The 17,704-nt window shown below is 39.4% G+C and overlaps 1 protein-coding gene across 4 annotated transcripts in view; it reads right to left on the minus strand.

Moving 5' to 3' along the window:
* The window catches only part of PALS1 (protein associated with LIN7 1, MAGUK p55 family member), a 98,318-nt gene that overhangs the window by 78,483 nt on the left and 2,131 nt on the right, over nt 1–17,704 (minus strand). Inside the window, exons 1-2 of one of the 4 annotated variants that reach the window (XM_054971537.1) lie at nt 9,430–9,601; nt 8,456–8,566 (exon numbers count right to left, since the gene is read on the minus strand). The exons of 2 other annotated variants lie outside the window; for them this stretch is intronic. The gene's annotated coding sequence lies outside the window, so the exon portion shown is untranslated. Of the gene's footprint in view, nt 1–3,106; nt 3,136–8,455; nt 8,567–9,429; nt 9,602–17,704 lie in introns of those variants that run through there. One more of the 4 variants, XM_054971538.1, reaches the window with a different exon arrangement.

The following is a 17,704-nucleotide window of genomic DNA, read 5'->3' on the forward strand; positions in this document are numbered from 1 at the left end:
ACTCATGCAAGAAGCATTTTGGATACTAGGCACACCACTAAGACTAACCAATTTTATTATAGCATAAGCTTTCGAGAATCAAGTTCTCTTCGTCAGATGCCTGATCAGGCATCTGACGAAGAGAACTTGATTCTCGAAAGCTTATGCTATAATAAAATTGGTTAGTCTTAAAGGTGCTACTGGACTCTTTTTGATTTTGCCACTACAGACTAACACGGCTAACTCCTCTGGATCTAGGCACACCACTGTTTGCAAAATCAGTGTAACTGCTTACAGAAATCCTCGTCACATGTTAATTACTGAATCGAATCCTGACCAGTATTACAAATAAATAAATAAATAAAATCCCAAACCAACTTCATACATCAATTTGGACACAGTTTTACAATACTGCCATCCATGTTCCATCACTTCTATTTTCAAATAATTTTTTCATTATTTCATTTTTTCATTTCATTTTGATTTTCTCTAGAATCAAAATATGCATTGATAAGGTAATCACATTAGACATGTACATAAAAAGCATATATAAAACTGTGTATGAAGCCATAGGCTTGAAGTGCATCCTAACTATGTTTTCTGCTGGCAGAAGGCACTTCCACCAGAGGAAGTATTTTTTATCAACTTTCCCCTCCCTCAAGCTGTTCTTGGGGGTCCACTGAGATCATGATTTCAGAGGCACAGAAGGCTGTTACAGTGGGAAGGGAGAGGTCAGAGCATTCCCTTCTGCGAGCTTCTTTCTGCTCACACAGGATCAAAACTATAGCATCATAAGCTGATGTCTGCATTAAAAATGTATATACAACACAAGTTCATGAATTACAAATCTGTAATTTATTGACACAACTTCTCCAAGGGAGTATTTATAGCTCAGGTTTTCCAGAATGAAAAGGAAGCTGCAGTATCATTGTGCACTTGTTCTTGCTGTTTGATTTATGCCGTCAAGCAGAACAGCAATGTATTAATATGGACTACCAGAAGGATTCTCCCAGGCCTAACGAGAATATCTGGAAGCTGTGCTAAACTATTAGCGATTTCTTTTTTTCTTTTTTTTTTTTAATAACAAAACTTTATTGAGTGCATACACAATACAAATAAAAAATAAGCGTATTGCAATTTAAAAAATCCAGAGACAGGAATCATAGCTAAATGTGAATGAGCTTGAAATAACAATTAGCAAGTTACAAGAAATAAACATATAAATAACAAAACAGAAGCTAAACTTGTGCAATAACTCATAGTTATTAGAGATTGAAAGAGCTTTGAATTAGGTTGGAGATTATACTTATCTATATAGTCGAAAAAAGGGAACTATTTCTCTAAGAAGTTTGTTTCGTTTGGGAAATGTTCCGATTGGTATATTTTATCATGTATTTTCTCTAAGATAAAATGTTCCCAGATTTTGGTAAACCAGATTTCTGAGGATGGGATTTTTTTTAATTTCCAAAATAAAACAATGAAGCTTTTAGCAGCGGTGAGTAAACTTATTATTAGGTCTCTTCTAATTTTAGGGATATTGAAATTTCCCCACAAATCCAAAAAAATTAATTCTGGAGAAAGGGGAATTACATAACCTGTTAACAGTTTAATTATGGCTAAGATATCCTTCCAAAATTTGTCAAGTAAAGTGGCATTTCCACCAACAGTGGGCAAAGGAGCCCACCTCTCCTTACTTTCTTAATTTATACCATGCTTTTCTCCTCAGTGGGGACCCAAAACAGCTCATATTGTTCTGCTTTCCCCCATTTTATCCTGACAACAACCCTGTGAAGTAGGTTACCAGCTGAGAGAGGGCATCCAGTGAGCTTCCACAGCGGAGTGGGGATTTGACTCTGGGCCTCCAGTTTCTAGTCCAACACTATAACCACTATGCCACACTTGCTCTCCTTCCATTTGTTTTATTTTTGTTATATTTATTTTATTAAAACATATGTACCCCTTTCTTCATTGTTTAATTATGGTCAAAATATCCACTTAAATATATCCATATACAATAAAACTCCAATTAACCCCTGCACTAATGAAATGCCTGCCACTTACACTCCATTAAAAGCTCTAGGGAAAAACATTACAATGCATCCTGAAAGCCCCCAAAGATAGCACTCCCTTCACCTCTCTGGGGAGCCCATTCCATAAAGTGGAAGCAACCACAGAGAAAATATGGGTCCTCATCAATGACAGCCTTAGTGAGGGACACCCAGGAAGTGGCAAGCTGAAAATGGTAGCTGGCTTCAAAGCATGACAGTCAATATAAATCTAAAGAGAATAATAAACTCCCCGAAATCTGACTTTGAACAGCTCTTAGATACCTCAACCTTTAAACGTAAAGGATTAATCTCTGCAATTTACAGTATCATAATACCCTTATCCAAAAAGAAAACTCCAAACTATCAAAACAAATGGTCACAAGACTGTAACAAGGACCTCTCTGAAGAATATTGGGAAAAGATCTGGACATCTAGCGCTCTCAACTCAAACATAATAGTCACCAAATTACAAACTTTTAAATTAGTAAATAGGTGGTATATGACTTCTCTAAAGTTATCACATATCTCATCGAACAGCCGCCAGAACGAACATGTTCGGTGTTCATGTTTGTGGCCCTTTAAACATCACTTTAAACTATCAGCTGGATTCCCCGTTGCCGCATGCCAGCTGATAGTTTAAAGGGCCCTTTCCTGCCACCTGCAAGGGTGCGGGAGGGACGGAGAGAATCTCTCTGACAGCAGGCAGAGCCGGGGCCACGGGGCTGCTTCTGCCTGCTGTCAGAGGGACGAGGAGAGACACCCGTGGTCCCTCGGACAGCAGGCAGAGCCGGTGCCACGGGGCTCCTTCTGCCCACTGCCAGAAAGACGAGTAGAATCTCCTCATTCCTCTGACAGTGGGCAGAGCCGCCACGGGGCTGCTTCTGCCTACTATCAGAGAGATGAGGAGAGATTCCCCTCGTCTCTCTGGCAGTGGGCAGGAGCCCCTGGCGGGGCTGGGGGGGTCCTGTCTTCCACCACTATATCTTTTTTCATTTCGGACTGTTTCATCATAGGGTTTTCAAGGTAAGAGATTAGCAGAAGTGGTTTACCATTGCCTTCTTCTCCTTTGCAGTACTAACCAGGGTTAGTTGAAGTGACACTGCTGTTGTCTGTAAAAGATCCTCCGCCAGTGTCACCTTCCGCTACTGCTGCTGCCCAGTACCTAATCTTCAAGAATTCTTCTGCTCCCATCACCACTGGAACATTCAATTCTCTTCTGCTGATATGACTGTTGATTCCTGAAGGGGGTGGATGCATCTTAGTCTGGTGTCTCAGCTTTGACCATTCTGCCTTGAGTGATTCTCCCAGGAGTTTAGACTCTTGACCAAGGCTGTGCTCCTGACAGTGCTCAGCTTCACTAACTATCCAGGGATAGGGGTCCAACGGGCTACCTCCCGCCTGCCGTTTCAAGTGCTGCTTACAGCCACTCAAACCCCTAGCAGGCCTCCTGGAAGAATAGCCCTTACCCCTCCTGTTGAGACTCACCGGTCTCTGGGTTCTTTTCCAACCTGGGGGACTCTGCACACACTTGGTCAGACACTCACAGACACAAGGCTTACATAAAAGGTGTTTATTACTTCAGAAGAATGTATGCAAGTAGCACGAACCACTCTACTAAGGCACAAGCAAAGGGCATTTTAAACAATAAAAGCTTGTCTATTGTAACTATAGCTGACTATCTAAAACATAAAGCTGGCTAACTTAGCATTTCTCTGAGGAAAACTTGAGGCTTATACTCACTAACATACTCCTAACATACTTGAGGCTTATACTCACTAACATACTATACCAGGCAGGTCTGGTCGTCAGGCCTGGCATAGAGCAAAAATCTCCCTCATGCTGATGGAAAAGTAGCCTGGAGCAATCTGAGGGCTGAGAGGAGCCAACATCCCCCTCTCAGATTCCTAGCCAATCAGAGGTGCGTGCAATCCGCGTTGCTAGGCGGGAACTGGGATAAGACTCCCTTGTTTCTCAAGGCCCCCCCTCTCGGCAACAGCTTGCAGGTGCAGTTAATTAGCTGAGCCAGACATTCTGCTCCCAGGATGTTAAGCTAGAACTGGACCTGTGGAAACTTAAAAGCCTGAACCAATACAGGCAATGGACTTAAAGGGGTTCTGCTAGACACTAACACACTCAAACCCCCTCACTGCATTAAGGAGTGTATCCAAGAGGGGACGTGTCATTAGCCATCCATTTATTTTCATTCTCTGTGTTTTATACTTACTAGAATGTTAATGCACACCAATTACATCAGTTTATTGTACAAGCCTCAGGCAACAATTTCTTTCATGGCAACCATCACATTCTTCAGTAAATTAGAATGGCATAGATGTATTTATGAAGCAGAACTACAACACCAAATATGGTAGCAGCGCGCGCGCACACACGTGTAAAATTCTGCTTCACATGGACAGCCACATCTATCTTCTTAGAAGTGGGATAGGTATCATGAGAAAAAATGTCTCTAAAGCTTGCAACAATTAGGGGGAAATTGGTATTTTAAATATTCTCACTGTAAGCCTTTTTCACAACTGCATATGGAATGCTAGTTTTGACTTATGGAGGAGGAGTATGGGATTTATGAGTATGTTTACTGTTTAACTGGAATTCAGATAAGAGACGTCCCACAACAAGTTTATAGGAATACTGTCAGGAGAAAAGCTAACACAGCTTCTGAAAAAATAGTCCACATCCCCTTTTCTTCCTACTTATTAAAAATTATTTTGCTTACTCAGTGGGAGCTTAGAGCTCAGACAAGCACATATCAGATATAAAATACAATTATGGACTATTTATGAAGCACTGGATGTAGGAAAGACTGATTTCAGAAGACAAATAAGAATGTCCATGACAGCTATCTATCCAACTTTCACAATATACAACAGAATGGTCAAAGCACTTAAAGACAGAAGTTATCTTTCTGGAGGTCTGAAGTACCTTGGATGCATGAGAAAGGTAAACAAGTAGACAGCAAGGTACAGCAGGACTTGTAGTTTTCTGCAATTGTTGTCAACAGTGGCAGATAGTATACTTCTTGCCTCCTAAGGCTTTGGATAAGAACATAAAAAGGGCCCTGATGGATCAGATCAGTGCTCCATCCAGCCCAGCATCCTACTTTATGCAGCAGATAACCAGTTCCCCTGAAGGGCCGACGGACAAAGGCATAGGAGGACAAAACCTTTCTGCAATAGTCTCCTAGTCACTAGTATTCACAGATTTATTTCCTCTGAACATGGAGGTTCTCTTCAGTCACCACAGATGGACTTATCCCTACATGAATCTCTCTCATCCCCTTTGAACAGCATCTATGCTCATAGTTATCACTACATCCCCTTGCAGTTAATTTAATAATTGAATTACTCATTAAATAAAGAATTTATTATTTCCTTTTGTCCATCATGACTCTATTGCCCATCAACTTAATCAGAAATCCCCTCAGTTCTAATATTAAGGGAGAGTATTTTATTGTAGAATCTACTTTACTTACTACTCCAGGTCCTGCTTTTGTCAGAAGACAGATGACTTTACAAAACTTTTTAAAAGACTATGTTAAATAACTCAATTCATACAAAGACAAGTAGCAAGGATAGTACCTTCTTGTCTTGTTTCTTTTTCATCATGAATTTCTCTACTAAAATGAACACTAAGGGACTCCTTTGGGAAGAAAGGCAAGCAGCATGCATGACTGAAGAGCATCTCTTAAATAACAGTTGAAAATAACTGCAATGCTTCACTGTGTGCAGTCGCACATATGGAAAATTAGTAAACTGTTTTACTTTCAAGAACTATATATGAATACATTATCTGAATATGAATGCCACAAGTTTTTGGCTGGTCTTAATAGCTATTTTTGCCCTGACCTGGACAGCCCTGGTGAGCCTGATCTTGTAAGATCTCAGAAGCTAAGCAGGGTTGGCTTGGGTTAGTAATTGGATGGGAGACCTCCAACGAAGGTCAGGGTTTCAGAGGCAGCCAATGGCAGACCACCTCTGTTAGTCTCTGGCCATGAAAACCCCACCAGGGGTCACCATAAGTCAGCTATGACTTGAGAGCACTCTCCACTCCAATAGCTATTTATTACATTTATGTTTAATGCTTTGATGTTTAATGCTGTCTTTACATTATTGCCACCAATGTTTTTAATTGTTTTTATGTATTTATGCTGTTAATCTACTCTGAGCCCATTTGTGAGGAGAGCAGACTATAAATGAAATAAAATAAATACATTTGTATCTGCCCTTCTTCTAAGGAGCTCAAGACAACATATACTAGTCCCTCCTCCTCCTCCATTTTACCTTCATAAGTTTTGAGGCTAATAAAGAGTGACTGCACTGACTCAAGGTCACCCAGAGAGCTGCATGGCAAAATGGGGATCTGAACCTTTTGGCAAAGTGGGGATTTGAACCTGAGTCTCCTGGATCCTAGTCCAACACTTTAGCCTCCAAACTTGCCAAAGACACTTCCCCCTCCTCTAAGGAGGGGCTAAAGTCTTGTCTCCAGTTTCATGCTCTGCTTTGTAGGCAGTGGAAGGATCTTCCCAGCAAGATTTAGTTACAAAACTTCACAACTGAGGTTAGGAGCAGTTCCATACTGTCTGCATAATAACAGGTTTTGGAAGTGCTCTCCACTAGGAGTTGCTTCTAAAAGCCCCCTCCACAGATGGGGAGCAAGGTGGACATTAACTTGTCCAGGTGATGAGACTTCAGTAAGAGTCCCACAAAACAGTGACTTTGGAGAAACTCAAAAGCAGTGAAACATTTGGACTCCTGGACGTCAGACTGGCTATACCCACAACCCTCCTCAAAATAATCTGAGTAATGAAAGAACTCTCCAAAACTGGAGAATTCCAGAGCCAGTGGTGTGTGGTGGTTTGAGTATAGGCCCAAGCCTAGGATACCCAAACTCAAAATCTCTACATGCCACACAACTCACTGAAAGACTGAAGGCATTTCTCAGCTCTGTCTATTTCACAGGGTTTTGTTAAAATAAGATGGAGGAGGTGAGAATTATATGCCAGACCTCAACAAGTTTTTTTGGGGGGGGGGGCGTCTACAAGCCACCCTCAAAATTTAGAAGCCAGGCTAATGTTTTAACTTTCATGGCTTCATGTTTTAACAAACATATTTTCTAATTTGCTACCATAAAACCAAATCCTAACCCCTTCACAGTTTCTCGTAGTTTTATTAAAGCTATGAAGAGTGTTGTAATATATTAACAAATACGGGGTAAACATGATTATCATCTCAACAAAAAGCTAACATCTAACCATAGTCTAATTTCTCCCCAATTTCTCACAATTCCATTACCGCTTGTTAAAAACTCCACTTAATTTAATATTGCATCCTGGTTAAGAAATGGATTTACCAACCATTACGGAATGGTGCAGTTAAGCTTACATATAAAAAAGCAATGACTAGAATTTCATGCACATTTATTTTTATGTCATACAATAAAACATTATAATTTGAAATTACAAATAAATTTTGTGTTGCCCTGAGCTCCCTGGAGAAAGAGCAGAATAAAAATGTACTTAATACAATTTTCAATGTAGTATCCAAAATGAATTTTCTAGAAGTCTTAGTTTTCTGTCTAGCTAGAAGGACATAAGATGAAGTTATGGCTGATCCATGACCAACCCATGGTTGCTGACGAACACTGGAAAGTAAGTAATATTATTATAATGTTACAATGACAGTTGGATCAGATTTCACAGAAGAACCTAGAAACAGGTCTGTATTGCCGAATAGTTGTTTTGTAAACCTGTTGATTTCTGCATTGTAAGATCTTTCCTTGTTAAAGTCTCATATCCCGTTGTCCTATTACTGACTTCCTTCATTCCATAGTACGGATGCAACTAAAGGACTTATAAACAAATGCCCAGTTATAAAACATTTCCTTCTACAATGTTGGTTTAAGGGAAAAATATAAAAACAAAGTCTAGACTTCCAACTATCCTGGTATTCTCCAGGATACTCTTATATAAATAAAACCCAGAGTTTTTCTGCATTTACTACATATGTATATTACCATTTAATATTAATTTTCATAGCAGTGTATAATTGAAAAACAAGTTATGTTCATTTGAAACAAAATAATTGAAACAAAAATCAGAAGTTATCTTTCGGCTAAGATCTAAAAATAATAGTCAATAAACTTCTCCCTCTCAAAACCCTGGTAAAATTGGAGTGTTTTTGTCAATCTCCAAAAAATTGCAAGCAGTGGGACCCAATGCACTTCCTAAGATCAAGTACCTCACAACACCAGAACAGCTGTATGTAAGGCCTGGGGGAAAATATTGGAAGTGTGTTTTTCTTTTTCAGTAGAGGACTTCCACCCAACTTTTTCCAGAAGAAAAAAAATGGAAACTCTGGAAAGCACAAAAATTCTTTTGAAATGGTGAAATCTTTTTAAGACACAACTTTACTTACTCAATGGATGCTGTGCCACTTGAAACGTAGCTTGTGTTTGAGATCAAAACGCTGTGCCTATTACTGATCAGGAAAAAACGCTGCCACACGCGTGATCACTCCCCTTCTTCCCTAGATACATATGTCCACAAATAAGGTATTATTAATATAATGACTACATTTTCCTTTATTCTTGATCTTTTGTTCTGTTCAAGATCGAGGAGGTATTTGATCAACTGTTTTTTATATTTCTAATTGAAGGCCGCCATTGGCTTTTCTTCTTCCCAGTAGGCTGAAGGTGCAACCTGATACTAGTTCCATCTAACTTCATTTTATTTACATCTGCCTGGCATGCTACACAAGAGAAGATGCAAACAAGAGGCCTAAAGATTGGGCCTCCAACATCCCCCTCTCCTTTAGCATTTAGCTCTGTGAAGTAGCCTGGAGAACTTGAACATTTGTACTCTTTTGTGTTGTTATTGTTAGTTCTAATAAGAGGTATTACATAACTTTTATTTCAGCAAATAGGAAATCACAGAAATGAGAATGAAAAGGTAAGTGGTGTTGCAGGATGGCAAATTCCATAACAGCTATTGAATATTTTTTAGATCCCAGGAAATGTCTTCCTATTTGCATTCTCTCTTACACAGCACAGTAAGAAAAAGGTTGACTGTTCTTAATGCCTCTCTCAATATGTTTTGCAACATTAGCATATCAACCATGCCTGATCCTATTAACATCTAAAAGACTGCATCCAAAGGGCAAATATCTGTCATATTTCAAGTTCAAAGTCCTTACCATTCTGATCCTTATATAATCTTCCTATATTTATGACTTAATTTATATATTCACACATTCAAAGACACTCACTCATAAATTGCTTCTTGCTGAGATGGCGGGAAGGCAGAGGTGGATTCATAATCTGTTTCACATTGATCCACAAACTGGAAAGGCAATTCCTTTCTAACTGTGTTTGCTTCCTGAAAAGCCCTTACCTCATTTCCAGTTTGTCAAAAGTTGTTCGTTAAGACTGTCCTTTCTGCCTCCTGCTGAGTCTTGGTAGGTTTCCTTACACAAGATGGCAGCAACAGGTGGTGAAGCAACAAAGTTTGCATTTTCTGCAGGTGCTCAGTCTGCTGAGGAACTTCACAAGGTAAACTTTAACAAGTCAATATACCAGAGTCCAGTGAACTGAAGCAGCCACATACATTAACAGGCAATTACACTGATAAGTAAGCACTAATGCGGGCTTGAAAATAATGTGCAAATAAGTACCAAACTGACTGTCCAGCTCATATGTATGCATATGTCATCAAGTAGCCTGAGCATAGAATCTTGCTTGCAAGTATCATTTTTAAAAAAAATATATACTGCTTTATTTATTTAATTATTAAATATACTACCTTTTCAAGCTGAAACCATAATTGCAGATAATGAACAAATTCAATAGCCAGCTATTTATTTCATCAGTGTTCAAAAGCAACTTGAAATAAATAAGCCTTACAGCTTTATCAAAAGACCAGAAAGGTAGTTTTGATCTCTACTGGGGGCTTACATTTGAGTAAGTGCAGGAAAGGCTCTGTTCCTGGAGCTGATAAAAGGCACTCTCAGCCACTGCAGTTACTTCTTTTTCCAGGAGCAATGCAGAGTTCAGGTTTAACCCCCAGGTTCTACATCTGTATTAATGGAATGATAACTACATACAAAGCTTCCCCAAGAGCACTGAAATTACCCAACAGCATCCCACCAGGTAGACTCAATCCTATCTTTATGATCACATTATAAAGTAATTACACTTTTTAACTAAAGAATCTTGAGAGAAAAAATTTAATTGTGTGCATGGCTAGGATAAGAAAATACCCACAGAGTCACTTACAAATCAAGGCTCAGCATTTAAGAATCCAAAATACATGTTCTCTATTCAAGATTCAGTCTTTAGAGATTGCATTTAATTTTCAGACTGGAAGACAAGTCAGCTTGACTTGTAATTTGCTGTACATAGGCACAAGAGCTTCTCTCAATAACTACCCATTTATTTCTGTTCAGTTTTAGTACCATTGTTACCCCTCAACCTTCAAAATCACATCCTTTCCCAAGTTTCTATTGAGCTCCTGTGAGGTCACAGAACATTCATAAATATTCTAACTATAAAGTTAGGCTGCTGAACAGAGTAGGAAGTGTAATGAAAAGAAGAGGTCTAAGGAAAAGAAGGAGCTGATGATAAGCCAATAAGGCCAAGGAGAAAGAAAATCTAAGACATGCACTAACAGTGAGAACAGGGATAATACAGCAGGTAACAGTGAAATCCTTCCCTCAAGTTACTTCAACTGGATGAGGACAGAAATGCAGCCAAGTCTCCACTACTGGCATAAATTGAAGTTATCCCAGCACAGGGAAATTACAATAGTAACATCATTACAGACTTAAATCAGAATAAAATCAGAGCCAGGAGGTACCTTAAATATTTACAAAGTTTATTCCAACATGAACTTGTGAGAGTCTGACACTCAGAAGTTTATGATGCAATAAATTCTGTTAGTCTTTAAAGCATCGCTGGATTCTTGATTTATTCAGCTGCTACAGATTAACACAGCCACTTATCCAGCCCTGTGGCACAGAGCGGCAAGCAGCAGTACTGCAGCCCAAGCTCTGCTCACGAGCTGAGTTTGATCCTGGTGGAAGCTGGGTTCAGGTAGCTGGCTCAAGGCTGATTCAGCCTTCCATCCTTCTCAGGTTGGTAAATGAGTACCCAGTTTCCTGGGAGTAAAGTGTAGATGACTGTGGAAGGCGATGGCAAACCACCCCGTAAAAAGTCTGCCAAGAAAATGTTGTGATGCGACATCTTCCGATGGGTCAGTAATGACTTGGTGCTTGCACAGAGGACTGCCTTTACCTTACCTAATAGTATGACCATGCTGATGTAAGGGGGAAGAAATGGGTAGATTTGTGAGTGTGGCAGGAAGAGGACTGATGGAACACCAAGATTAATATCCCATCTGATGGCAAAGCACCATCTTCCTCAAGGTGCATAAAATTAAAATAGCAAAATAGTCAAACTGTTCATCACACACTGAAGTCAATCAACAGTTGTCTCCTCACCATACACTGCTAGTGGATAAGATACCAATTAACTTTGCAGTTCCTCACAGCAAAGCAAAGCCGGTATAAAAGGGCTAGCAAGGGAACTCAGGTATCATATATCAAGTTGTGCCACATGAAGCGTTATCAGTCTGTCCCCAGGTGAAGAGACTAGAAATACACTAGTGAATAGTCTGGGGATGGGGAGCTCTGGTAAAATAAAATCTGAGCAAACAACATCCAGCTTCATACAACTAATATAGAAAGTAAAGAAGACCATCATTTCTCAATCCCTTTCAGATACACAGAGCATAGCCTGCTTTGCTGGTGAACATCATGCACTTTACTCTAGCTATTGGTCATGCTGGCTGTGCAACCACCTCCAACATATACTTTTTTGCTAAATAAGAACCACAAGCTATGGAACATAAGAAGGAACGGCATCATCTTGCTTTGATTACATTGTCTTGTACCTTTGTTATCCATTATTTGCATTGTTTATGGAATGTGATGTCATAGACTGTCTTTTGTTTGCACTTTTTCTAATGTTATAATCGTAGTTCTAATACCCTGTTTACAGCATGTGTAATGCTGTCTGACTGCATTTTAAAATTATTGTGCAATCCACCTTGAGTCTCAGCGAGGAAGGCAGTCTATACATAAAATAACAAACCTAAGTTGTCCTGTGAGGCAAGAGATATAGGTTTTACTTCTCCTGCCTCCCTTCTATGTCATCTAAAACTATGGCTGTTAGCCATATAACCTCGAGGCTTTGTCTCATAAGGCAGGTAAGACACTGAAATAGTGATCACTGTAAAATGCCTCCAATCTTGAAATTAAAGCTTAATTACAAATATATTATATCCAGCTATATTACAGAACATTAGCGGTGGCTAATAAAATTCTTCAGTTGATACTTTCTACGTATTTTATACCTACTGATATTGTTAACTAAGTACATTACAATAGCATATATCTACTTCTGACCCTGGTCATCATGAGTATCAAAAACCGCAGAAAATGGGACCAGGTACAGCCAGGGAATCTTTTTTTTACAGACCCTGGGGATTATCCAGGTTTCCTGAAAAATTTAGAAAAAAATTAAAATTAGGAAACTGATTTTGTGGCACTGTCATGCTTCCTTTAAGCCATTCTTTAGTACCAACTTATGAAGTAAACAAATGATATAATATCACTCCTTAGTTATTACTTGCTACCTCTAGCTTAAGCAGTCATATAATAAATCTCAAATTAGCATAAAGTTCTCAGATTCTGACAGACAGCCAACTAGATTACATCAGATGCTTGTGTCTTGTCTTGTAGCAGTTGGCTGTGGAGATGATGACCCTAATCTTGCTTCTGGGTGGTACTCCTGGTGGGTGATGTAAGTGTTATTGTACAGAATTCGAACAGTAATCACAATTTAGAATTTATGTGTATGGAAAATTACCAAAAATCCAGCATGATCACATATGATTTTAGAAGTATGTACTCAAAACATGAAGAGATTAGACCAAGGGAAGCTTAAAAGGACAGTGAATGGAATCAAAAACCCCTTAGGATTCTTGGAAACTTATTTAATCCACAATAAGGGGAGCCCAGATAGAATATATAATGTAGATTAGGAAAGGTACCACCAATTCTAAAAGATTGCCAGGGTGTTGATCAGCAAAGTCAAGGAAACCATAAAGACAAAAAAGCATCCTTGAAAAGGAAAGTCTTTGCTGAAACAAGGTGAACAAGATCTGGCAAAACAAATCTATTTTGATGTTAAGGATGACAAAAAGAGAATATGAAGAGCATGTTGCTGAAATACTTATTGTTAATGCTTTTATTTAAATGCATCAGAAACAGGAAATAGACCTGGAGGAGATGGGACTCTTAGATGAAACAGGGTAAGAATTACTAAAGAAATCTAGGGAGTGTTGAGAAACTGAATGATTATTTGTTCTGCAAATAATGTGGGACGGTTACGTACTCCAGAGCTACTGTTTTCTGGAAACCTATCAGAAAAATTGAGTCAAACAGAGGTGAAGAAAGATATACATTATAGAATGAATAGACAAATTAAAAAGCTAACAAGTCAACTGGGTCTGGATATCATATATCCGAGAGTTCTTAAGGAATAGATAATGTGACCTTATTTATTTCCTAACAAAATATGTAACTAATTGCTAAATCAGTTTGCCTAGTAGCAAATTCAGTACCAATTTTCAAAATGGGATCCCGAGGAGCTCCAGGAAATCACAGATCAGTTGGCTTAATGTCTGTTCCCAGTAAATTGAGGGAAACTTCCCCTAGTGAGGAAGAATAAGTATGACTTTTATCCTGTCTGATCAACTTTTTGGAGTTCTTTGAGAGTCAACACATACATAGAAAAGAATGACCTGGTAGACATCATTAAATATGTGGACAAATTTTTTTTACAAAGCTGCTTACCAAAGACCTCCAAATAAATTTAGCAATCATGGTTTAGAGATTGATTAAATATCAAGAACCACAGATAACCCAATGGAGATGAGCAATTTAATCTTTTCATAAATGATCTAGATCCATAGACAGTAGCTAAGTTTGCATGTTACACTAAATTATTTAGAGTGGGTGATCACCAGAGCAGAATCTGAGGAGTTTTAAAAAAGATCACTCCAAACTAGGTGAGTGGGTAACAATGCAGAAAATGAGGTTCAGTGTCATTGTAAAATGATGCACACTGGAGCAAAACATCGTGCCTTTCAAAATATGCAGATGTGGTCTGAGCTGGCTATGACTGACCAGGAAAAGTCACACTGACCAGGAAAAGTCATGGTGGATAACTTGATGAAAATGTCAATGTGTGGCAGTGGTGAAAAAAATTGTATCTATGGCAGGAATTATTAGGAACAGCACTGAAAATGAAATGGCCAACTCTGAAATAACCTAGGTGCATTACATTTGGAATGACAGACTGGATCCAAGGTCATTTTGTGTGGAATGGAAGGTGATTTTCACTGATTGCTCCTCTTATTGCAGATTCCCCAATTCACCCCTTATTTTGTATCTAAGGGTCACTTGTCCCCCTAGAGCAGCATTTCAGCTTCAGTGGACTACATCTGCAGGGGAGATGGCAGTAACGTTCATTTGTAGAAACCCATCTATATATCCAACCTACTGTGTACAGTTCTGAAACACCTTCTGTAGGAGGAACTGTCCAGGAGTTTGGGGCTTTTAAGCTTAGAGAAACAACAACTAAAGGAAGACAGGGTAGTAGTATATATGGTTGTACATAATAAGGAAAAACAGACTGGAAGAACTTTTCCTTCTCCTATAATTGCAAGCACCCAATTAAGTTGATGGGCAATATATTCAGAACAGACAAAAAGGAAGTACTTCTTAATTCAAAAAGCAATTAACTTGAGAAATCCACTGCCACAAGAGGAAGAACATGCTGTTGAGTCGCAACCAACTCATGGAGACCGCAGCCATGAAGTGTGATAACTGCTAGTGTAGTTAGCTTTAAAAGGGGATTGGACAACTTGCCTGAAGATTGTTCCATCAATGACTTTTAGTCAGAACAGCTAAGTGGAACCTTCATGGTCAGTAACCAGTGTTGGGAAAGTAACAACAGAAGGAGGGTTTGGATCCATGCCCTGTTTGTAGGCATTCTGGGGCACATGGCTGGTCACTGTGTGAAATAGGATGCTGGACCACTAATGTGATCCAGCACGGCTATTCTTATGATGTAGACATGATTTGAGGCATGTAATCAGACTACACTTACATCCATAAAAGATACACTTTAGTCAACCTATTGCCATTAAGGTGGATTAACACAATGAAATGGCTTGAAGAAAGATGGCTATGGAAAGATAACTGAAAATAAAAACAGACACAACATTTGCAAACGTCCTTTCCTTGTAGATCTGTTAAAATTCAAATATCTCTATGAAGGAAATCACTCTTCCATTTGAACTCACTATTGATGGCTAGGGCTAATTCAAACATCTAAAGTTAAACCTAAGCTACAAATTGACTTGTTGCTAGATGATGCCCTTCTAAGCTTTAAATGACTGGACAGAATAGGTTGCTTGAATGGTCAAAGAAGATCCTTAATACTACTAGCTCAAGATCGACTTATCGACCACCCAGCAGGAGAAAAAAGCCTAGCTGATCAGCTCTTAGCTCATTATCTCTAAAAGTCTCCCTTAATTCTACTGTTGCTAACCAAGAGACCAAATTTAGAATTCCTCTCCTTGCCTGAAGATGAAAGAAGTTTTTCTATAACAGTGAAAAAAAAACAAGACAAATTTAGTACTTCCCTTCAGAATCAAAATTTCTTCCAATGTTGAAAGGACATAAAAACAACATTAAAAAAATAAAATGGTTGCACAGTTTAAAAATGCAGCCAGATCTACCAAAACTACTTATCTTCCATTTGCCTTCACACCTTCCCAAATGCAGTGAGCGAAAGTGCTCTCTGCATTGGCACCAGTAAGCCGTTCAAGAGGACTAAATCTGCCACAGAGAACTGGCCCTACCACTTTAAAGTTGCACTGATTTCAACAGGAGAACTTTAAGCATGTCCCTCCTCTATCAGAACTGAGGATTCAAAATTGTTTAGCTAGACTGGCCATACTCCATTTTTACAGTCGTGTCTTTATTGTTGTTCTGTAACCAGTTCTTACATATGTTGTTCTGTAACCAGTTCTTACATATGGTGTGCAAATAACAAGGGATGTAAAATAGTTTAAACAATTAAATTGCTAGAATTAGTCTACTTATTTGTAAAATATTATAAACATTTAAACACTGGCCAAATCACAGCCAGACATCACTTCTGTTTTGTGCACACCATCTTTCTGGCTCTGGAATGGTAGTCAGCAAGAATTGTGATAACCTATGTCACCTGTATGGAGCTTGCATCACATGGCATTCCCATTTGCTGGCACTGAGGCAGCAGTTTTAATCGGGTATTGCAATTGTGTAGGACTCCGCAGTGATGTCCAACCCATATACAGGGTGGATTGCATGGATCCCAATCCACACACCCACTACACAAATAACCTGCAAGACATGGACCAGGATTTGTACACTACCAACAACAACAACATATATACCATATAAATCTAAAAAAACCCATAACCCCTCCCCTCAAAATAACAGAAGCGCCTGCAGCTTTAAAAAACAACTGTCCTCTGCAGTGGCCATTGTGCGAAGTTCTAGGCAACCTCAACAGTATTGCTAGCCTTCAAGCCTTGGTTTCTGTCAGTAAAAGGCGTGCTGAGGGGGCAAGGCTCTTTCCTGGGCTGTCTTGGCCTTTGAGGAAGGACTCATTGGGTCCAGGCCCATCAGCAATCATCAGACAACATTCTACCACACAACTTGCATGACTCATGTAGCACTGGCTGCTTGCTACTGTTCAACAGCAGCCCCCCTGTTAGAATAGAGTTTCAATGTAGTAGTTTCAGGGTAGGAGGCAGAAGTCCCAGGTTCAAATCACCACTCTTTGGTTGAAACTTGCTAGGTAACCTTGGGCCAGTTACACATTCTCAGCCTAACCCATATCACAGGGTTGTTCTGAGGATAAAACAGAGGAGAAGAGAATGATGTAAGCTGCTTTGGGCCCCCATTATGGCGAAAGATAAGGTATAAATGAAATAAATAAATAGCTGAAGATGGAGGGGCAGATAAAAGATATGTTGATTGGTGGGTGGAAAGGAGCGAAGAAAGCAGGGAAAGATTACCAGGAAGAGGGAAAGAGGAAACACTGTAGAGATGGACGAACAAGACAAGATGCCTCTTGCTAGTCCTGGCAGGTTCCCTAGTATCACAAAACTGATCACATACCTGTGCCCAGCTGCAGGCACCACACCACTGGGCCAAATTTTCAGACAGAGGTTGCCAGAGGGAGGTAAGAAGGAAAAGCTGAAGACAGGGGGGAATATAAAGGTAGGATAGCTGGGAAGGAGAGAAAGAAGCAGGAAAAGGGGAGATATGGGGATTTTCAGGGAAGGGAAAGTGAAAATAGTTGAGGAGAGGAAAATGAGATGCCCCCCTGCAAGTCCTTGTGCATTCATTCCCTCCTTGCAATTTCTTAAAAGCCATTGGGTATATTTCTTTCAAAATGGCACCAAGATGTACTTTGTGCTGAGAGGCTGCATCAGCACCATTATTTGGATGAGGGTGACTGCTAGACACACAGCACTAAACTACATA

Source organism: Eublepharis macularius, chromosome 2 (assembly GCF_028583425.1).
Source record: "Eublepharis macularius isolate TG4126 chromosome 2, MPM_Emac_v1.0, whole genome shotgun sequence".
Lineage (NCBI taxonomy): Eukaryota > Metazoa > Chordata > Lepidosauria > Squamata > Eublepharidae > Eublepharis > Eublepharis macularius.